We start from the raw sequence: 24,144 nt of genomic DNA on the forward strand, positions 1-24,144 counted from the left end.
TTTGATCACACAGATGGAAACAGAGTATGGGTCAGTCATCTCAAAATAGGTCATGGACTCTAAATGATTCTCCCAAGCCTTTGTCAAATCACCTCAGTGAAAAATAGATCACACAGGAATGGGCTCTATGCACCGTCAATTCAGAACCTAACCAATGTTTTAAAATCTTCAAAGGCTGTGTTCTAATCCCCCTGCTTTAAAATTTATACTTAGGGTAAAATGCAAGTAAGATTCCTCAATTTTCCTATCACAATGTTAACTCTTCCACTTGTGCATGTCCCTCTAAAGCAGTGATTCTCAACCTTCCTAATGATGCGACCCTTTAATACAGTTCCTCATGTTATGGTGACGCCCAACCATAAAATTATTTTCTTTTTTTTTTTAATATATTTTATTGATTTTTTACAGAGAGGAAGGGAGAGAGATAGAGAGTTGGAAACATCGATGAGAGAGAAACATCGATCAGCTGCCTCCTGCACATCTCCTGCTGAGGATGTGCCCGCAACCCAGGTACATGCCCTTGACCGGAATCAAACCCGGGACCCTTCAGTCCGCAGGCCGACGCTCTATCCACTGAGCCAAACCGGTTTTGGCCATAAAATTATTTTCGTTGCTACTTCATAACTGTAATTTTGCTAATGTTATGAATTGTAATGTAAATATCTGATATGCAGGGATGTATTTTCATTGTTACCAATTGAACATAATTAAAGCATAGTGATTAATCACAAAAACAATATGTAATTATATGTGTTTTTGGATGGTCTTAGGCAACCCCTGTGAAAGGGTCATTTGAGCCGAAACAAGTTTGGCTCAGTGGATAGAGCGTCGGCCTGCGGACTGAGAGGTCCCAGGTTCGATTCCGGTCAAGGGCATGTACCTGGGTTGTGGGCACATCCCCAGTGGGGAGTGTGCAGGAGGCGGCTGGTCGATGTTTCTCTCTCATCGATGTTTCTGACTCTCTATCTCTCTCCCTTCCTCTCTGTAAGAAATCAATAAAATATATTGAAGAAAAAAAAAAGAAAGGGTCATTTGACCCCCGCAGGGGTCGCGACCCACAGGTTGAGAACCGCTGCTCTAAAGTATGTGGATCTCCTTCAATCAATAAGAAAAGCTTTGAGAAAGGAGACATTAATCTTCCCTTTATGTTATCTTCTACCCACCTAATCTCCAAACTCTCACTGAGACAACTGAAATTTTAGAGAGATAGACTAAGAGATTGCTAAATATTAATTTCCCACAATCTTCCAAGCTCTATCTCTGAATCAAGTAGTCAGCAAAGCTATGTGCAAGATCCCATTCAGAACTACTTGTTCTCAGAGATTAATGCTTAGGAAAGCAATATTTTTCCTAAGGTAGACTTTCTCCTAAAGCTGGGATATTTATTTTCACTAAAGGTCAAAGAAACTAAAGAAAAGAGGTGAAACTTTTTGAAAAGTTAGAGCTTTGTGACTATCATAATAAATTCATTGCCAGCAAGGATCAGGCCAAAATGTGGGGACCAATAGTGAAGGAAAAGTGAGGCAAGATCAACCCAAGACCTAAGCGTTATGACCATATGAAGAGAAGCGTAGTGCCAGCAAAGGCAGCCAGGTGGCCTACGGCACATTTTCCGTAGGCTGCAGCTATTGAGGTGCATTTCCAGCAAGTAATTGAATTCTTATTTATCTAATTCAGAAAATTAAACCCGTCCATCTAGTCAGCGTGGGAATACCTTGACCTAAATTGGGTGTCTCTCATGGGATGTACCACTTTCTTGCTTCAGAGAGAATCTCTAGCTGCTATGAGTAATGAGCTTCTTCCTGCTGGGGAATTCTGAGGGTCCAGGTAGAACACATTCCTCTGCGTCATCCCATCGGAGCATAAGAGAACTTAAGTATTTGTACACCAGCTCCCATTGACCTACTGGCTGACGGGTGGCCGCTGGGGCTGGAGTGACACTAATTGTCCAGCACAGCTCCAGGGGCAGACTGGGTGGTGGAAACTCCGTGAGCTCTCTAAGGACGCATCAACCCAAGTTCACTGCCATTTCCTCTCTTGGGTCTTGTCAACTCTGAGATTCTATTCTGGAAGCAACACACAGAGTCCTCAGACATGCCTTTTTTATTGCGCTCCCCCACCAAAGTACCCAAGGGGGTGGGTCAAGGTGCCAATATCCACAACATCTGCTTTTTCAAGGACTTGTAATATATAAGCCCACTTTGCATTGTTTCGCCTCAGACTTGTTTCCAACGCTCAACCTACGAAATCCCTATCTAATCTCCTGACCTGATTCCCAGCTCTGACTCATTTTGTCTTCTAACTCTATGGTTCAGCCTCTGGGTACTCTCGGAGGCGAAGCTGTTCTTTAGAAAAAAATCAGAAGTTTTCTTAGGTTTAGTTTTCATTCCCCATAACTTGAGGCAATGAATGTCATAGTTCTAGCAGTCCAAATAGGAACAAAAAATACCCCCCAAAAAATCCTTTTCATAACTATGCCAAAAATATCATGAAATCTGGACTGTCAACCCAGGACTATCAACCCTGCTGATTGCTCTTTGGTTGATAAAAAATTTATTCATTTATTAAGGGGCAGGAAGTCTTCTGCAGATACCCTCAACTTTGGGACAGTAAAGCCTTTATCTGACTATTATTTCAGGGGCTATATCAGTATGTACTTAAGTAAATAGCTCTGAAATTTCATAGGACCTCCTTTTTCAGATAGTGATCAGCACATCATTTTTGTCTCTAAATGAGAAGGGTTAACCTTGCTTCACTTTCTGGATTTACTGTTGGAGGCCTTAGTGTTTGTCCCTTATGGTTCCAGATTTGCAAATGAGACAGTGCTGAGTGTTATCTCACAACTCATGCAAATTAAATGCCAGGAAGGCTATTGAAAAGAGAAGATGGTATCATCTGTCTTGCAAGGGTATTGCTCAGATTGACAGCCCCACTCAACCTCCTCTTTTCCTTCCCATGAATTACGAGCTCAGCTCACCCTCCATAAGAAGTCATCTGCTTTATTGAAATTAAAATTCCAGATACACTGGGGAGAGCCACTAGACAGAACGTGTCATTTGTTGCCTTTGTTCGCCTGGGCCGGAAAGGATGGATTATGCTCAAGAATATTTAGGAAAGACTTGGGATCTGACTGAAAGAAGAGGAGGTTTGGGAAATAAGGAATCTTCCCTGATTTTCAGGTGCCTGCACAGTTATGGGCTTCAGTTGGGGGCATCCCTGCTGGGCCCGCCATCATTCCTGCATTTCCGTGGTGTCCAAGAAATAATGCTGCCAGATTTAGTCACCCATTTGTAGCCCTATACATTATGACAACCCAGGCTTAAGATGAATTCAACCCAGTCCATAAAAATATGAGCACCTGAGCATTATTTGTTTTGATATATTCAGATGAACCTATAATAGTTAGGGTCAAACTCCTCAATCAAGAGGCACACCGATGTTTATGACAGGAATATGTTTACAAAATATGCCTAGGTAACTAATTATTCATTAAACAAATATCTATTGAGCAACTACTATGTTATAAGGACTAATTCAAGTTCTCAGCATATAGTGGTAAACCAGACAGAGTCACTGCCCTCAGAGTTTATAATCTTACCCAAGAATATACCATAAAATCAAAGAAATAAACTCACTATTTTCAATTGAGGTAAATGTCATGATGGAATCAAAACAGGGTGAAGTGATAGCAGCGAGCACTGGGGTGGACACACTTTGGGTAAGTGGCCAGGGAAGGCTTCCTGGAAGAGGTGACATGTGAGATGAGACATGAATGATGAGTTTGTTTTATATCTTGGGATAGTCTAAGAATTGAGAGACCAATGTGGTTAGAGTCTAGTGACTGAGTCAGAGTGATAGGAGGGACCAGAACCCATTGAAATTGGTATGAAGACTTAGAGTTTTTAGCTGGAGCCAGCATCTTCTAAGTTTTAAAAATATCACTCTGACATGTATATATTAAATTGAGTGAAAATTGGGTAAAAGTGGAGCAAGAGTGAGGCCAAGACGCTGTTTAGGAGGCAATGGTATAACTCAATGAGTACAGGTGAGGAGATAGACTTGGGTGTAGGGAAAATAAACCACATTGGTATTGAATAGGAAACATCATAACCAATTCTTCATTCTAAACTTAATAGATGCTGGAAGAGACAGATTGAGCTACTTCCCTTCCATTCAGAAAATTTTGAAGGTAACTTATGGTTGAGGAGAAAAAAGAAAGAAAGCAATAATTGTAGGGGAAACACATTGATGATGTCATTTGCAACATTAACAAAGAAAAGCCACATACATTTTTAGCAATCGACACCATTTCAGTTTCCTGAGTCCACCTACTTTTTTTTAAATATATTTTATTAATTTTTTACAGAGAAGAAGGGAGAGAGATAGAGAGCTAGAAATATCGATGAGAGAGAAACATTGATCAGCTGCCTCCTGCACACCTCCCACTGGGGATGTGCCCGCAACCAAGGTACATGCCCTCGACCGGAATCAAACCTAGGACCTTTCAGTCCGCAGGCCGACACTCTATCCACTGAGCCAAACTGGTTATAGCCCACCCACTTTTTTAAAGAACATAGAATGATCAAAGGTTACAATGCAAGTGCTTAAAGGCAAACTCAGATAAAAAGAATTTGACAATAAAACTTGTCTTTTAGAAAGAAGATGATAGAAAATCACCAAAGAGGAAATTTATGACTTGGGACTGGGAGAAAAACATAGTTAAATTTAGTCTTATGGGGACCCACCTTCAGTTTGATTAATTGGATCAGCAAAACTTCTGTTCACTTTGTTTCTTTTCAGATCAAAGTGAAGCCTTTTGGGAAAAGCACCTTGTCTGTATAAACAATATTCCCACAGCATTTTTTTTCTCGGTGCAGGTGTCTTTGTTTCAGGTGCTCCCTTTACAATCAAGTTGGGCAAAAAGGCCCAGCCAGTGTGGTTCAGTGGTTGAACGTCAACCTATGAACCAGGAGGGCATGATTTGATTTCCGGTCAGGGCACATGCCCGGGTTGCAGGCTTGATCCCCAGTGTGGGACATGCAGGAGGTAGCTGATCAATGATTCTCTCTCATCACTGAGTTCTCTCTCTCTCTCTCTCTCTCTCTCTCTCTCTCTCTCTCTCTCTCTCTCCCTTCCTCTCTGAAATCAATAAAAATATATTTTTAAAATGTTGACCAAAAGGAAGCATATAATTTTTATCACTGCTCAAGTTTCACAGGTGTTAGCAGTGGAGCTAGATTGAGAACATTTAGACAAGAGATGAGACTAATGAGGTTGTGCTGGTGATCAGGCAAGAGGGGTAAAGAAAAGGGACGAATCAAGGTAAATTTCTCAACTTTGGGCTCGAGCAATAACATAAGTCTTTATGAAAGTAGGAGACTCAGAAACTAAGAACTAGACTCCTTAGAAACTAAAGGGTCTTAGGAGTTGGTTCTTACTGGTTTAATAAAGATTCCAAGCCTCTTGAGCAGGGGTCATATTATTTCCCTGCATATGTCCAGCAACTAAAATACTGAATGTTGTTAAAGATGTGTAGATTTCTGTAGAGTCCAACTTGAATAGAAATTTATTTTAATGAGGGTATGGGGTCAATTAATCAAAGAACTTGTACAGACTACCTGGCATGGCTGGAAAAACAATTCTTGATAAGATATAATAACAATTTTCATTATAATCGCTAACATTTGAGTGATTACATGTGCCAGTTTTAGGGTTCCTTATAGGAATTATTTCAATTAATCTTCACAGAACCTGTGGGGTGAACCCTGATATTATACTCACTTTACGGATGAGGAAGCCAAGAGAAAAGGTGTCCAAACTTACCCAAAGTCACAAAGTTAGAAGTGGCAGAGCTAAAATTAGAACCCACACTGACCATCAAGCGTAGGTTCAGAATGCCTGGGATTACTACGTACCAAGGGTGGTGATGTTCCTGACATTCTTGTCCTTCGCCACAAGTGAATCAAGAAATTCTGTGGAAATAGACCTTTCATAAGAGAAAGCAGAACTTCAAGGAAGGGAGATGGCTCCATCTGAAGGTCTAGATGTGGAGAGCTGCTCCGTGCAGGGCTGTGCCCTGGCTGCTGTGTTGGCCATAGGATGGCCAGTGCATAGGATGATAAGTCATGGCCTGTAGAGCTACATGTGCTGCAGACATATCCACTTACGGAAACAGTGCCTGCTCTCTCCTCTGGGCTAGTATCTTCTGCAGAGACGAGGGGCTGCAACTCCAGAGGGCATGGATATGCTTTTTCTTTCCTCACTGTCCTAGGGTCCTCCAAATAAACAAAACCAATAGAATGTGTGTGTGTGGCGCGCGCGCGCGCGCGCGCGCGCGTGTGTGTGTGTGTGTGTGTGTGTGATTTATTTTAAGGAATGGACATGCAATTATGGAGCAAGTCCAAAGTTTGCAGAGTGGACTGGCTAGCTGAAGACGCCGGAAGAGCCAATGTTGCAGTTCAAGTCTAAAGGTTTCTGCTGGCAAAATTGCTTGTTGCTCAGGGGAGGTCAGTCTTTTGTTCTCCTTAGGACTTCAGCTGATTAGATGAGACTTACACACACACACACACACACACACACACACACACACACACACACACATTATAGAGGGCGGTCTAGGATGTTTGCCTACCTAAGCCACAACGAAGTCTCCTTCTCTGCACTGCCCTGCACATGAGGGTGTCTGTGCAGTTTAGCACATTTCTATTCTCTAAGTCAGTGTGCAGTTGTCCCCTCTGATTGGTGGTTTTGCCTTCCTTGGTTTCACTTATCCTCCATCAGCCGCAGTCGGAAAAAATTAAATGAGAAATTCCAGAAATAAAAAATTCATATGTTTTAAATCGTACGGCATTTTGAGTAGTGAAATAAAGTCTCACATCATCTCACTCTTTCCTGCCCAGCATATCCACACTGTGTATGCTATTAGTATTAGTCACTCAGTAGCCATTTCAGTTATCAGATAGGCTGTGGCAATATTAGCATGCTTGTGTGTACAAGTCACCCTTATTTTACTTAATAACGGCTCCAAAGTGCAAAAGTAGTCATGCTGGCAATTCAGATATGCAAAAAAACATGTATATGTATACATATATGTAGCGAGAAAACAAACACAGTAAATACAGGTTTTGGTACTATCCATGGTTTCAGGCATCCACTGGGGATCTTGGTATGTATCCCCCATGGTTAAAGGGGAAGTATTGTATTCCCTAGAACCATAGGGTGTTAATAGGTGTTACCCACACAGAAAAGACCTCCTGGCCATGAGATTTGTAATTTATACAGGCTTCCTTTTGAAAGACTTCTCAGAGCACTTAGTGTGTGTAATGGCAAGTACACTGAAATCGCTGAGGAACACAATACGCAACATTTCAAAAGCAATTGACCACAGAACCCTTCCCGATGTAGCGCTCACACAGCGTTCTGCAGCACACTCTTTAGCAAACAACGTCTAATTGTATTGAATGTGTCAGCCTTGAATTTCAGGTTAAACTACAAAGTCTCCGACAGTAAAAGAAACAGTGGCCTCCGGCACAGGATGGAAAAATATAGCTGTTCAGTAAATATGTGTCATTTGATAAAATTATTTGAATTCTTTAATCAGAATATATTTTCCATTTTTGGAGTGCCTGCTATATACTGGGGATTATCCTAGGCACTAAGAAAACCAAAATTAAGTAAATGCAACCTCTGCCCTCAAGAAACAAATAGTCCAGTAAAGAAGAAGGCAAGTACATAAATGCTTGCAAAATTGTTTACTAATTACTACAATGTCAGGTTTACAAGATCTTGGGGTGATGCAAAGAAGGAGATTATGGCTTCATGGCAGGAGGCAGAGAATGGAGAGGATTGGAAAAGACTTTACCAAGAAGGTGACTGTTGAACTGAAGCATGAGCATTGAGAAGAAATTCTCCAGACAGGCCTGGGGTTAAAGGTCATTCCAGGAGAAAACAAGAGCTATGTCCAAAACTATAGACATCAAAACAGCATGGCTCATTTATTGAATCGTGTGAATTCTGTGTGGCTTCTGCATAAAATGTGTGTGAATGCAGTGGGAGCTGGAGGAGGGGAAGTGGGGAAGGCAGGTCATGAGATGCCTGCTGCCTACTAAAAAGTTTGAACTGTTCTCGAGGTAGGAGGAGCCAGTGACAGATTTAGTGGGGGCGGGGGCGGGGGGGGGTGGTCCTTGAACGTGTCAAGAAAGTTATTAGGAGGAAGAGGGAGGTAGAACTGAGAGATCACATACTCAGTACAGCATTCCCAAGTAGAGAACACTGCTAATAACACAGCATGGTGTCTGTGTTTCTTCATAATTGAGACAAATCCTTAGCATGTTAGTGTGATGATACCATAGTATCAGAGCAATTATCATTTTCCATTTCACGTAGCCCTTTTTGGAATAATCACATCCCTCCAGTATAAGAAATTACTAATTAATATCTGACTATTTAGAAAAAGATTAAGTGAAGGCTTGGGGAAACTATGAATGATACTATGATCATAAACAGATCTCATTTGGAAGCCCCGTGAGATCTGATGAAGAAAATCATATCAACAGCATCTTTGGAGATATTTCAGGTCTTTTATTTCTAAAAAAATATTCTGTAATCTGAGGGTAACAAGGAAAATACTTTGGTTGAAGCATGCTCTGCAATAGAAGAAAAGGATCATGGCTCTAGCATGTCACAACGCCAGCAATTAATGGAACGGCTCTTTGCGGAGAACTCAATGTAAATTTTTAAACATGTTAACATTTTCACGGGATCCTTTAAGGCTTCTTCTAGGATAAACCTCTCAATTAAGCTGCTCGCTTGATATCATTGCTTGAGATCAGTTTCTGGGCTCTGAGTTGATGCCACCATCTCCTTCCCTCTCTCCCTCAAGCCCCGCCTGCTCGGGGCCACTTTACCTCCACATGTGCCACGAGTGACTGAAATTCACAGGCTGTGTTTTCAGAGTAACATGATTTCACAGAGAACCTTTAATTCCCTGGAAGCCCCGTGAGATCTGATGAAGAAATAAGATGGAATAAGAAATAAAGAGAGTGTGCCAGATTCAAGGAGGCTCTACCCCGTTGGCAGTAGTTGGTCATCCTGTGACAGTGGCTGCCTTTCAAGGACGCTGTGCCGGGAGGAGGGAGACCCCCTCCAGGAGCCACGGCTGGAGATGAGAGAGGTATTAACCCTGGGAAATCCCCTTAAATAAAGCACCCACACCAAACGGGAACGCAATATGGCCTGGTGTTCTCAGAGAAGCAATGAATAAAGGACAAAGCCCCTGGCTAATCCCTAGGGCTCCAGCTTGAGAACATAATCAGGGACAATCCCACAGGCAAGCAGAGAGACTTCTGTGCGCTGGAAGGATCCAAGGCAGCGGTTCTCAACCTGTGGGTCGCGACCCCTTTGGCGGTCGAACAACCCTTTCACAGGGGTCGCCTAAGACCATCCTGCATATCAGATATTTACATGACGATTCATTACAGTAGCAACATTACAGTTATGAAGGAGCAACGAAAATAATTTTATGGTGGGGTCACAACCTGAGGAACTGTATTTAAAGGGCCAGAAGGTTGAGAGCCACTGACCCAAGGACGCCAGGTGTTTGAAGTCAGCCCTTCCCCCTGGGCCTCAAACGGCTGGGGTGGGCCTCAAAGATCTGTGGTCTCCTTCTCTGCTCTGCCAGTAAAAATAATCATATTTATCCACCCAAGGTACAGCAGCCCCCCCTCCCCCGCTTACCCATGGGATACATTTCAAGACCCCCAATGGATGCCTGAAACCACAGATATTTACCAAAACTTATGCAACTATGTTTTCTCCTATGTATACGTACCTATGATAAGGTCTAATTTGTAAATTGGGCACATAAGAAATTAACAATAACTGACAAAATAGAACAATTATAGCAATGTGCTGTAATAAAAGTTATGTGAAGATAGTCTCTCTCTCTTTCTCTCTCCCTCTCTCTCCCTCTCTCACGGATGCTGGTCTGATAACCAAGAAGGCACTAAGTGACTCATGGGCAAGTAGTGTACAAGGGTGGAGATGCGGGACAGAGGGATGATTCACATCCTGGGCACGAGATGTCATCATGCCACTCAGAATGGCATGCGATGTAAAACTTATGAATTGTTTATTTCTGGAATTTTTCATTTAATTTTTTCAGGCCATGGTTGACGACAGGTGATTGAAATCACAGAGAGAGAGAAACTGTGGAAAAGGGGGACCACTGTCATCAGGTACAGAGGGTCTAGAACTCCCTAATCATTGTGAGGTGGATTAGCACAATCGATGTGTTATTTATTGGCACCCCAGCTTGCGCTAGGGGTCTCAAAAGGGTTGCCTAAATAGTTTAATTCAGACTCCATGACCTAAAACTCTAGTTTTTATACCATCAGTAGAGCCTGCCCTGACCTGTGCGCAGTACAGGAATTACTGTGATATGACATATGTGCATTCCTGAACAACCTCAAGCTTTACAAAATAAAACTTAAAAATAGCGAGGTTTGTGCAAAGCATGTGATTAGAACAAACCTCTCAAGGCATATGTAGCCCGAGCTATGAATAACAGTAATTGGAATGTTGGGACAGAACATGGAGAACCTGAACAGGCAGCTCAGGAGTGTTGGAGAATGCCCAGTGGGTACCAGAATGCACCGCATTTCCCTGATAACAAGGGGACATCAGGGTCTGCGGGGAACAGCCTGGAGGTGAGTGTGGGCAGATGTGGGCATAGCTCCAGGGGATGTTATGACATTAGAATGTCTCGTGTGAGGCCGGTACAGGCTGTATATGCACAATGGGTCTTCCTAAACCTTCAGTGTTACTGAGAAGGGGTATGCAGTGGGGGTGGCACAGTGGACAGTAAGGTAAGAAGAAGTGAAAATGTAGTGTCATGGAAGCCCAGAGGAAAATAAGTTACATGGACACATTACAGCGACACCAACTGTCTGAAATGCTGTTGAAAGATGAAGTAACAGGAAATCCCTGGATCTGTTAACATGGAAAATACTGTTTTGCTTGACAAGAGTGGTCACAGTGGAAGGAGGGAGACAAAGGCCTGGTTGAAATGAACTGAGAGGAGAATACGTTACAAGAAGTGAAGAGACTTTAAACAAAGAGGGTTAAAGGGCCAGATAGTACATGACCTTATACTCTCTGTCGTAACTACTCAACTCTGACATTGTCGGTTGAAAGCAGCCTCAGATGATCTATAATCAAATGGTCTTGGCTGTGTTCCAGTAAAGTTTCATTATGGACAATAAAACTGGACTTTTATATAATTTTCACATGTCACAAAATCTTCTTCCTCTTTTGATTCCACCCCCCTCCCCCCCAATGATTTACAAATATAAAGCCCATTCTTAGCTCCTGAGCCATACGAAAATGGCAGTCAGGGCAGATTGGGACTGTAGGCGATGGTATGCCACCTCCTGCAATAAACCACTCTGGGGAGAAGCTTTTCTGTGAATGGTGTTGAGTGCATGCCATGGAATCTATAGATCCAAAGGGAATGCAGGCTCCACACAGGAGACATTTTCTCTCTTGTTTTCTATCTTTAGCATCTAACACGGGACTTGCACATAGTAAGTGCTTATTAAATATGTGCTAAGTAAGTGAATTAATTTAACCTCGATCTGTCTACTTTCTGCTCTGTCCCACTGCCACACAGGAACACAGATAGTTCAAGTTAGAGCCCAGGAAAGTTCTCACCAAGCACTATAAGAATAGCCTGTCTGGTCTGGCCAGCATGGCTCAGTGGTTGAGCATCAACCTATGAACCAGGAGGTAACTGGTTCAATTCCAGGTCAGGCCACATGCCCAGGTTGTGGGCTCGATCCCTAGTGGGGGGTGTGCAGGAGGCAGCCAATTGATGATTCTCTCATCATTGATGTTTCTGTCTCTCCCGCTCCCTTTCTCTCAATAAAAAAACAATAAAAATACATTTTTTTAAAAAAGAATAACCTCTCTGTGTGTGCCGTGTGCTCTTTCTGGAACAGGAGTCAGATACCTGTCTGCAAAACTAGCTGCCTGCTTGCTTGGCCTTGCTTGAAACCCCCTGCCACAGACATCCGCCTGTGCGCTCAGATGTTAATCCTGCAAATTCATTTGAGACTAAATATCCTGTTCTTTGAAAACAGCTCCGGTTGAGTAAGGAAATTCCCCACCTGTATCCTGATGTTAATTTTCTTTTAGTGAAAAGAAACTTTCAATAGAGATATTAGCTAAATGAAAAGATCCAGGAAAGAAGATGTGGATGGATGGATGGATGGATGGATGGATGGATGGATGGATGATAGACAGATGTAGATAACATATATACATATATGTATACATATACAAATATTTGCAGGTACACAAATATCTATAGGTACACAAATATCTACATACACACTCTCACATAAATATACACTTTTTTCTTTGCTCTGTCATTTCTCTCCTCTTTAGAGTCCTGCTATCTTGTCTTTCTCACAAACAGCCTCTGAGCTGCTCAGCCTGCTAAGCCCATGAATGGGTAAGCCTCCTCCAGGGTCTCTGGCAGCTATGCTGGCTGAGGGAGCAGATAACCTGGGTTTGAGGAATGACTGAATTTCCCTTGATCCACTCCCCGACTTGCTAAGCTTTCTGCTACACACAGATCCATGGTCTGTGTTTTCAAAGGGCACTCGGGGAGACGGCCAGGGAAAGGCACTGTGGGCATAGAATTTCCACTACAAAAAGGACGCAAGGAGCAGATGCTCACTGCTTTTTCCCTCCTCTGAACTCTCACTCCTTACTGTGTAAGCCACTTGGAATGTAATCCCACACTGTGCTCGGGTATTATAGCCCTTCGCCCACCTATTCAGGCTTATCATGCATTGCACACTCTTGTTCATCCCCCATAGCCTATAGTTCAGTCACACTGAATTTTCTGCCATTTTTGAACAACCTATTTTCCTCCCCTTTATTTTTTCACTCATTTTGCAGCCTACAACCCATCCCTCATCTCTTTGTTTCAGAGTCCTGCCCATCCTCCATGGCGTTAATATCATCTCCTTCTTCAAAGAGGTTTCCCCAGTTGCCCATGTTGGCATTCCCATCTCCAGGTCCCGCCACCCATTTCACTTTGTTTCTTCCTATACTGCAACATGGGCCACATATAGAGGGTTTCAATGGAGAGAGCATGTGTTCCGGAGTTAGACGGACCTGGTTCAAATCTTATCTCTGCCAATTGCAAAGGGACCTTAGCAAAGTCAGTTAACCTCTAGGAGCTTCTGTTTTCTCATTAATGCAATGCCTAAATGTTTCCCAGTTTGCTCCTTTATCCCACTCCATACAAAAAGAATGGCCGAGCCAAAACCGGTTTGGCTCAGTGGATAGAGCGTCGGTCTGCGGACTGAAAGGTCCCAGGTTCGATTCCGGTCAAGGGCATGTACCTGGGTTGGGGGCACATCCCCAGTAGGAGATGTGCAGGAGACGGCTAATCGATGTTTCTCTCTCATCGATGTTTCTAACTCTCTATCTCTCTCCCTTCCTCTCTGTAAAAAAATCAATAAAATATATTTAAAAAAAAAAAAAAAAGAATGGCCGAAACCGGTTTGGCTCAATGGATAGAGCATCGACCTGCGGACTGAAGGGTCCCTGGTTCGATTCTGGTCAAGGGCATGTGCCTGGGTTGCGGGCACATCCCCAGTGAGAGATGTGTAGGAGGCAGCTGATCTATGTTTCTCTCTCATCGATGTTTCTAACTATCTCTCTCCCTTCCTCTCTGTAAAAAAATCAATAAAATATATTTAAAAGAAAAAAAGAATGACTTTGCCTACACAGATTCCACATTTGCTCCCATCCAAGTATGTACCATAAGGGATCTGGCTTGTTTTCTCATGCAGAACATGATCAAATGCAAATACCTATAACTGATTGCTCAAGTCAAACAAAAATAGAATCAGAGAGTTACAGAGTAGAAGGAATCCTAAGAAGGCATCTGGAACCATTAGCTATCTTCAAACAAAGCAGTGTCTGTCGCCTGATAACCATGGTGTCCGCACATGGAGCCAGCCCAATGGAACCATTGGCCATTACCTGCTGCTAACACTAGGCCCACAAGACTGCTCTAGCAAAATATTTTTTCTAGTTCATATCCCTTCAATGTGCTGACTACACCTGTAATCATGGCAATACTGCCTTGGTGTGTACATAAAAAGGAATTCCTGAAAGAAACAACTGAAAAGGCATCCACCTTATATAATTGTCCTTACATACTTACAGTCCCAAATCTTTGATATTTCTGATCTCATCTGTAATTCTTTCCCACCTTTATACGTCTCATTTCAAAGCGATTGTGATAGTGGAACAAGTATAGCTTCTCCCATTCTACAAATTGGAATATTTAGTCATAATGGTGGTGACAACATGGCGATGCTGCCATTAATCTCTGCAATGACCAGGAAGATCCAGAAGCCCGTCAGGGAAGTCCCTTGTCAAAGGGTGGGCTTGGGCTTGGCCGGGGCCATCATTCTCACAGCGTGCCTGGCCTCCACCAGACTGAGCTGGGATTAAAGTGGATAAGTGCTCAGAGCAGGGTATTTTCAATTTGTAATGAAGAAAAACAAGGGTGGGAGGAGCAAGACAGGAGTTGACAGCCCCACAGGTTAAAAAAAAAAAAAAGAAAGAAAAAGAAACAGCTTTCAAAAAAGGAGATTTACTCAAGTACCTGATTACATTGCAAAATCAAACCTCCTCAGGCAAAGCAAACGATATGCTGGTAAAGGTCAGTTACTCCTCCAAGATCAGAGTTGTTGCAACCAACTATCTGTTTTCAAGTGAGTTCCTTAGTGTTTGTGTTTACATACCCTGGTCTCTCTGGGGAGGGGATACACTAAGGGGGGAGTGGGGATGAGCAGAAACATCACTTCCTGCGACCAAGGTTTGGGAATATTACATGGGGCTTGGCTGCTTAAATATGCCATTGGTACTAAATTCAAACTGCATTATCCCACATCTCAGCCGATGTTCAAACACTTAGCCAAATGCTTAACGTCCAGAAAAAAGATTTTGCACCTTAACAGTTGTGGCTTACAAATAGGTAATGTCCGAATTTTTTCACTAGCTCTTGAGTTAACTCTTGGTCATCCAGCATAAAGTAAATAAAGCCTAAAATAGTCCCCGAATGGTAGAGTAATCATTGGATAGTAGAGAAGAAATACTAGCAATCTGCTTAGGTGGTATCCGCACGGGAATTTAGACCTTTTTATAAAAATAACAAGAGGCTAAGGGACTAAGAGTTTTGTGCTCAGTTCCACTGGGGGTTGGAGGTGTTCCCCACCAACAAGCAGTGCTCTGACACCAGCTGGGCATCCCACCATTTAACTCAATTACAACACTGTCTACCTGAAAACACTGTTAAATCCTACAGGTTAGGGGCTCTGTCCTGTAAGACTGCCCCCCTTTCCCGCCCCTTTAGAAGTCAACCATAAGTCCAGGTTATCAACTGTGCTTATCACTAACTGGTTGTAGATTTGAGGTTCCAATGACCCCCTCCTTGTGTTCCATTAATTTGCTAGAACAGCTCACAGAACTAAAACACACACACACACACACACATTTTACTTGGTAAGGAACCAGGTTAATGACTATATCATCATATATTCACCATGAAGACCCTGAAGAAGGGGTTATACATACCTCATACTATTTCATAACACTTCTGCAAGGTAGGGATTATTTTTCTCCAGGGTTGGATGAACTTACCTGAGGTGCCACAGCTTGTTAAGAGGCAGAGACCTGAACTGTGAGAAAGGCTCACCTGTCCGAATTCAAATATCAGACTCGGAGACAGAAGTACGGTGAAAACGAGACATTTAATATGTCCTTGCAAGAGCAGGTGTCTGTCCAGTTGTATGGGAGCAAATGGAGTAGCCATCACAGGCTATTCATCCCTAAGGTGCGAGAGTCCCGCCTTCGGTTCCTCATTGGCTGAGTGCTATGGAGTTAATAGTTTCCTCAGACAACACCTAGGTCTCATTGTCTCTTATTGGGTTATTTTTTTTTAATGGGCTGATGCCTTTTCTAGTTGTCTCCACCTCCCCCTGTCTAGTTGAGGCGGGCCTGGGTGTTTTGTCCTGGGCGCCTTGGGGGTTTCCACCGTGATGCTGGCTCACATCCACAGTTCTTTGTTTTTAAATCCTCTTCCCTCTTCCCTACATTCTGTTTGCCCTGGGGAAGTTCAGTAACATTTTCCATTAAAAGTGGACTATGCTGAAGATGGATCACAGAGGCCCACTTCCTACAGAACTCGACTTGTATAGTGCCTGAGTCCAAATACTTTCCAGCATGCATTCCAGGCCCCCAGGAGGTCAGAGACAGAAGGGGTCACACAGGCCAAAGCCAAGAGTAGAATTAACTCATCTAACAGTTGACCTTGAAATAGTCCATGCAATGGCAGAAAGTTAAAGGGTGGGATTTCACCATTTGTCCTGGATTGCCAATATATTTACTTGTACATTCTCTTCATGTTCCCTGGAGTTTGATCCACCATCCCTGGTTTTAGGATAGGTTTCTGACTCCCCTGATTGGTCCAGGGACCTTTCTAACCACCCTTACATGGAATGTTTCTCTCTACCCTGTAAGTTCTCTTGGTCCCAATGTAGCTGGCAGTTCCTATAAGATATACCCACTCCACCAACTCTAGTTGGAAACTTGAGCATACAGATCGGCCCCTGAATTCTGATTTCCTTCTACTGCAGCCATCCCTCCCTCCCACCAAGCCATTGGGATTGGATTACAACCCAAGCAGGAGCCCAGCCGACTTGGCTCAGTGGTTGAGTGTTGACCTGTGAACGAGGAGGTCATGTTTGATTCCCAGTCAGGGCACATGCCCAGGTTTTGAGCTCAATCCCCAGTGTGGGGCATGCAGGAGGCAATTCTCATGCTGATCAGTAATTCTCATCATTGATGTTTCTGTCTCTCTCTACCTTGCCCTTCCTCTCTGGAATCAATAAAAATAATTTTTTTAATAAAAAGACCCAAGCAGGAGGTCACAGTGTTCTGAAACAGCAGTAAAGCTGTGGGCCAAGCAAAAATTCCAATTCTGAGGTGACATTCTAATGATAGTGAGTTCAGAAGCCCCTCAGCCCTTTTTCTTAGGTTTCAAAAGAGGCCACAAATCAGCCTCGTCAACCACCCATACAGATTGGATCTGTTATACAGACAAAAAGAGTGAGGGCCCTCTGTGGACATTCAGGCTTGCATGGGAATTTGCATCACTGGCCTCCAGGCCATCACTGAGAAAACATTCCCTTTCTGCCAGGAAACACTGCAACCCTCCTTCTCGGATTCTATTTGTGGATTCAGGGGGTGTGCCAGTACCTTCTCGGGACCACCTATCAGCTACTTAGCTCTTCTGGTTTCCCCCAGATTCCACATTTTGCTCAGGAATTGCTTAATTGGTGCTTTAATACCAGCTTAGTTCTCCCTCCATTATTCCCTGAACCCTGACACCTCGTGGCATTTCTCGGCTTTAATGTTTAATGCTATCATGACTGTTACTGATTAGGACTAAATGTTACCCCAGGAAGCCGGGGGAACAAATGTTTTTATTAAGAGTACAGGAGAGGGAAAGCCATTCTGAAAAATAGAAAAGATTCTCGTGATTTCCCTCCTGAGACCACTGGAGCAGGAAGCAGAGCTGGCTGGTGGTGATTATTTGATCAGCTAGAGCTAATCTGTGGCGATGCCTCCTGCCACGTCCCGCCATTGGTGTGTGATTTCTCATCTACTGATACATAATGTATAGATCTGGATAGAGGCAGATCAATGATCCGGCTTCAAGAAAGCAAAGCCAAATGAATGGCAACATTAGCCTGAGACTTCAGGGAAATTGGAGGCTTGAAGACCCAGGTTTGCTTTATACGTGTGTGAGGGTCATTCAAAAGGGAAGGGGGGCAGGGAAAGGGGTGCAGACAGAAAAGAGGAAGGAAAATAAGGGGAAAAATGTCATCACTTGTGTTGAAAATAAACAAAGATCCATATAAAACAACACCGTGCTCGTCCGGCATGGCTCAGTGGTTGAGCACTGATGCATGAACCAGGAGGTCACAGCTGAATTCCCAGACAAGGGCACATGCCTGGGTTGCAGCCTCGATCCCCAGTGCAGGAGGCAGCCAATCAATGATTCTCTCTCATCATTGATGTTTCTATTTCTCTCTCCCTTCCTCTCTGGAAGCCAATAAAAATATATTTAAATACATACATACATACATACATACATACATACATACATACATAAAACAACACCCCGATGATTTAGGGAGTCTCAACTTTCTTGTGTTAAATGATCAGATGCAACAAGATATATATTTAGGTCTATTGAGCCCAATTGAGGATGGTCAGGAACATGCCCTGGAGAGATGATAAGTAAAAAGCTGTTCTAGGGACGATCGTCTCTGCCATGCTGGAATTCTTTAGTTCACAAGAAAGCTGAGAATTGATGGCACAGACACAGCATCTTAATATCCGTGGGGGTTAGAGGATGTGAAATTGGAAGGGATGGGGAGTACTCTTGAAGGCTGGCTGACCGGTAGCTACTGAGTGCTTAGGAAACTACTTTCAATCCATCTCTCTCCAGAGGTTGATGTTTGAAGACTTTTAAAACATACACGATGGGTGTTCTTTCAGTTATTTACACGTAAAAATGCTACTGCTGTCATTATTTCTCAGAAAATAAAGATTTTCTAGGTGAACTTAGCCCAGAATTTTATGATTTAAGGGACTTCTAAGAAGAAACTTTGTATCCTAGTAAGAATTCCTGGGACTGAGCTCAGTGCCTCGGTGTAATAGGTACTTGGAAATGTTTAAATGGAAAAGTAGATGAGTGAGCGAACAAATTAAAAGGATTATATGAGTTCAGCTAAAGCATTCTATATACACATGGGTGTAGGCAGATAATAACTTTGAAAATTATTAAGAACATTTTTGCAAACATTTTAAATGATTATGACCACCTTGCAGTACTTGGTAGTGAGTTCACCTCTCTGAATGGAACAGAAACCAGATGAGAGTCCTATATTTGTGAGTAGAATACAGAAAAGATAGGTCCCCATTGTATGAGCTTTTCACCTGGAGAGTCATAATTTCTATAGTTGATAGGAGACTCAGCTATAAACTCACAGTAGATAGGAGACTCGGCCATATAACACACCATTAAGAAAATTCCAGTGAAGCAAACATCAACAGATGCAAAAGGGTCTGAGATACTGAGAGTAGAATTCCTGATAGGTGGGGAAAATTCTGGAAGGTTTAGAGCAGGGATTCTCAACTTGTGGGTCGCAACCTCTTTGGGGGTCGAACGACCCTTTCACAGGGGTCGCCTAAGACCATCGGAAAACACATATATAATTACATATTGTTTTTGTGATTAATCACTATGCTTTAATTATGTGCAATTTGTAACAATGAAATTGGGGGTCACCACAACATGAGGAACTGTATTAAAGGGTCGCAGCATTAGGAAGGTTGAGAACCACTGGTTTAGAGGATGTAAAAAGCCAAATTTTCTCTAAAACAAAGATTTCAATCTGATGGTGACCCGTGAAAATCAGTATCTTAAATTTTTGAAAGACAGAATACTGTGATGATGGGAACACAGACATAGAAATGCATTTTGATGCTACCGCCACTAGCAGCTGCCACGTAGTGAATGCCCTGGGCCATGCACTTTGAACCACTCAAAACTGCCTGCAAGCTGAGTGTCATCTCCGTTTTATGTACAAAAGGTACAGTGTCTTGCCAAGGTGGCAGAGACAAGAACTGACAGAGCTGGGATTTGAACCCAAGTCCATCTGACTTCAAAACTCAGCCTTTGATCCCCAAGAACAATGGCATTCTGTTTTCAGAAGGACAAATGGATATAAAAAGTTAATGTTTTGTTAGTTCGCTCTAATCCAGAGATCAACTGAATATATACCTTCATCTCCCCAGTGCCTGTGTAAAGGTCCTATGCTGGGTCCTGGGGACATGAAGGTCCCTTCTTCATGAAATGTGAAATCTAGGCATGAGAACTAGATGGGGCACAATGAAAGGTAACACAGAGGCCCAAGGGCTGTACTGGAGATACAGCTAAGGAAGTAATTGCTTATGTAAAGAAGAAATAAAAATAAATATTTTTGTTCAAAAATTACAGATATTCTTAACTGGAATCATCAATAATATTATTGAGTACTGAGATGAGTACAAAAGGTTATGCACAATCATGTAACTTTCTAACTCTATTATTTGTGATTCCTTTCCATACAGAGCTCTATATGATTATAAAGTATGTTATGAAATATACAACCTCAAAAATGAATCTGTAGGAAAAGACGCCTTGCGAAAACCAAAACGGAAATGCAAGAATATATTTAGTAACACAATGATGATGATTACTAACCATAAAATTTCACCATTTCACTTAATTAAACTAATACTTCAGGAGATGCAGGATGTTATAGAGTCGATTCTGTCCTTATAGAAAGTAAAAAAAGAAAAAGGCTGTGATTTCAATATGTCATTAAACTACAGGCTAATGGAGTGATAATTAAGTAATAAAAAAAGCAATATAGGTCAAAAAATATAAAATAGCTTATTGCAACAGAAAATATGCTCGTGGTATTGACCAGACAAAAGAACTCTATGGATACCTTAGTACCTAAAGATAAATCAATTGCATAATAATATTCTAAAGATGGCTTTACGAACATAGAGAAATTCTCATTAGAAAAAGAACACTGTCAACTAAAATAACTCAGTTTAAAAAGATTTATGTATAAGAGAGACTTATCTTGCAGACACTTGCACAGATGTAAATTTCAGGGAAGTTTTGAAGCCATGGCGGACTTTTCCCCAGGTTTTGTGAAGAATTATTGTCCTTGTCGGAGAAAGTTAGTCAAAGATGTCTTGGCTAGGCACAGAAAGCATAAACTATCAAAAATTGATTTAAAAAATCTGATTTCATCAAAATTAAAGACTTCTTTTTTGAAGACCACTGCTGAGAAAATTAAAAGAAACTAGGAGAGAATATTTGTCAAATGCATATCAGATAATGGAATGGTATCCAGAATATATTAAAAACGCCTGCATCTCAATAACAAAAGTAATCCAATTGATAATGGAAAAGATTTGAATATGCACTTCATCAAAGAAGCTATACAGATGGCAAATAAGCATGTGGAAAGATATGCAATATTTTGTGATTTATTGTGTACCTATGATAACTAATAACATCATTAGTGGTTAGGGGTGTGTAAATTAAAACCAAAGTGAGCAATTACTACACATCTGTTACAGTGGCTAAATAAAAAGGCAGGTTGCTGAGGGTGTACAGCAACTGGAATTCTTATACACTGTTAATTACAATGTACAATGGCCCACTTTGGAAAGCATTTTGAGAATTTCCTAAAAAGCTAAATATGTATTTACCATATGACCCAACTATTCCACTTTTAGGTAATTACCCAAGAGAAACAGACTTCTTTATGAATGTTCATAGCAGCTTTATTAGTAATAGCCAAACACTAGGGGAAGGGGAAGCGGCTGTCCATCACCCTGTGAATAAATAAACAATGTGTGGTATAGCCACACAATGGAATATTACTTAGCAATATAAAGAACAAACTACTGATACATGCCACAGCAAGGAGGAAGCTCAAAAGCTTTATGCTAAGTGAAAGAGGCCAGCTTTAAAAGGTACATGCTGTAAGATTCCATTTATATGACATTTTTCAAAAGGCAAAAGTAATGAAAAAGAAACCTATCAGTAGTTACCAAGTCTGGGGTGGGGAAGGGGAGATTGACTACAAGGGACAAGGAGGAAGTTTGGGGGGCAATGGAACTTGTGTATCTTGACTGTGGTGGTGGTTACACAACTATATAGAGAGAGGTGGGCAAAAGTAGTTTTACAGTTGTGCGTACATGAAACACAGCTAGCTGATTCTTGCATTGTTGTTTATTCTTAAATTATACACTTTCCCATTTGAACAACTATAATCCTACTTTTGTCCATCCCTTTATCTGTCAAAATTCATAGACCTGTACACCAAGAAGGGGTAAATTTTCCTGCATGCAAATTATACCTTAATCAACCTGACTTTAATGAAAGAATATATATGAAATACTTATTTCATTTACCTTTAAATTTTAGTAATAGAAAAGCATTTTACACCACCTGGATTCCTGATAGAATTGTCACATGTAGGAAATCAAGAATGATTGTTTATTCAACAATAAAAACAAAATGGCTACCTGAATTTACTATGAAATATCCTTTTATTTTTAAAAAAATAATCAAACCAAGAGCTAATGAACCTCAAAATTCCTCCCCTGTAAGAGAATGTATATTAAACTGAATGTGGGTTTTTCCATTGCACACTTTGAAGTTAATCATTTTACTAATTTTTTGTCATCTTTAAAAAGCCCCAGATGCTTAATTTTTAAAAAGCCCCTTAACACTTCTTCTAAAGATTATAAAAAAATAGATGTCCGAACCAGACTGGTATCTGAAATGGACTCCACTGGTTACATTTCTGCTTTCTCACAATAAACCAAGTATATTAATTAGCAAGAGCGCCCTTCAGGTACATAGCAGTTTTATTAGTAAAAACTGGGGGAGGGTGGGAGGTTGTCCACCAATATAAAGAACAAACTACTGATACATGCAACAGCAAGGAGGAAGCTCGAAAGCTTTATGCTAAGTGAAAGAGGCCAGCTTTAAGCTTACGGATTATTTCAATGTGCGTGCCTATGACATGCTACTCTGGTCTGTGCCTCGCTCTCTAATGAGCATTATTGAAAGAAGAATCGGGCTTTCAAGGGTGAACCCACTGAATAACTGCCTCAAATGCAGCTCGTGAAGGCTGACATCCGCGAGATGATTCCGGCTCGCTGTGTGCAATCTGAAACTCAGCAATTGCCTCTCACTGACAAAGACTATAACTTCACATTATTGTTTCTCAGCTCTCCGAAACAGGGTGTCTGGCCTGGCGCGTGATAGATATACTTCTCTCTCAGTGTATTTTCATCTCATTGTATGGAATATTTCCCATAAAGGACTCACAAGGGTGAAATGCAGGAAATTCAGGGGAAAATGCTTCAGGCACTGGAGGAATGGCCTGACCATTTAATTTTCTCACGGAGAGCTCAAGGAGGAACTCATATCCAGGGGAGAGCAGCAGCCGCCCCCCAGAGCAGCTGACGCTTAGCATGGCACTGGGGTGACACATCCATACATCTTAATAAAGCACCGCGCATTAATCTATTAGTAGCAACTCAAGGAAAACCTCCAGTGGCCAAAGCAGAGTGCGTATGGAGGATAAAGACTAACAAGATAGAGGAGAGAATCATATTATAGAGAAACTTAGTGATGATGTTTTCTCCCCCTCCCGCAAAAAGAAATTCTGTATCTTCAAAATTAAGAAGAATGCTTCACAGTAGAGTAATTACCGTTGGAAGAATTGGTGGGGTGTGGTGGGAATTGAAAGACAGGAAGCTGCTCAAGCAAGCCAGATGTGTATTAAATTTTTTTGTCCTCATTTATATAAAGGGGAGAAGTAGAAACAGCAACGGCCAGCTCCTAGAACAGTGGTTCTCAACCTTCTGGCCCTTTAAATACAGCTCCTCATGTTGTGACCCAACCATAAAATTATTTTCGTTGCTACTTCATAACTGTAATGTTGCTACTGTTATGAATCGTCATGTAAATATCTGATATGCAGGATGGTCTTAGGCGACCCTGTGAAAGGGTCGTTCGACCGCCAAAGGGGCCAGAACCCACAGGTTGAGCATCGCTGTCCTAGAATGTCAGCGACAGAAAAAAAAAAAAAAAAAAGCTGCAATTACAAGAAATGTTACTTAATTTTTCAAAATGTAAAAGCATTACACAAGCCAAAGGTTTGGGGGAGACGGATAATAGTCGGTTGACTACTTTCTTTCAGGTCTAGAGTCAAACCTGTTAGCATGTAGTGGGTGAGGTCAAGTGGAAGGTAGGTACTATTGGTATAGCAGCAAGAATGCTGGACTTAGAATCAAAAGATTTGTGTTCGAGCCTCCAGTCCACCACTTGCTCCGAGGGTGACCTTGGGTGAGTTACTGAACCTCTCTGGAATGAAGTGAAATCATGGATGTGGAAATGCCTGGCAT

This window comes from Myotis daubentonii, chromosome 16, assembly GCF_963259705.1.
Source record: "Myotis daubentonii chromosome 16, mMyoDau2.1, whole genome shotgun sequence".
Classification (NCBI taxonomy): Eukaryota; Metazoa; Chordata; class Mammalia; order Chiroptera; family Vespertilionidae; genus Myotis; species Myotis daubentonii.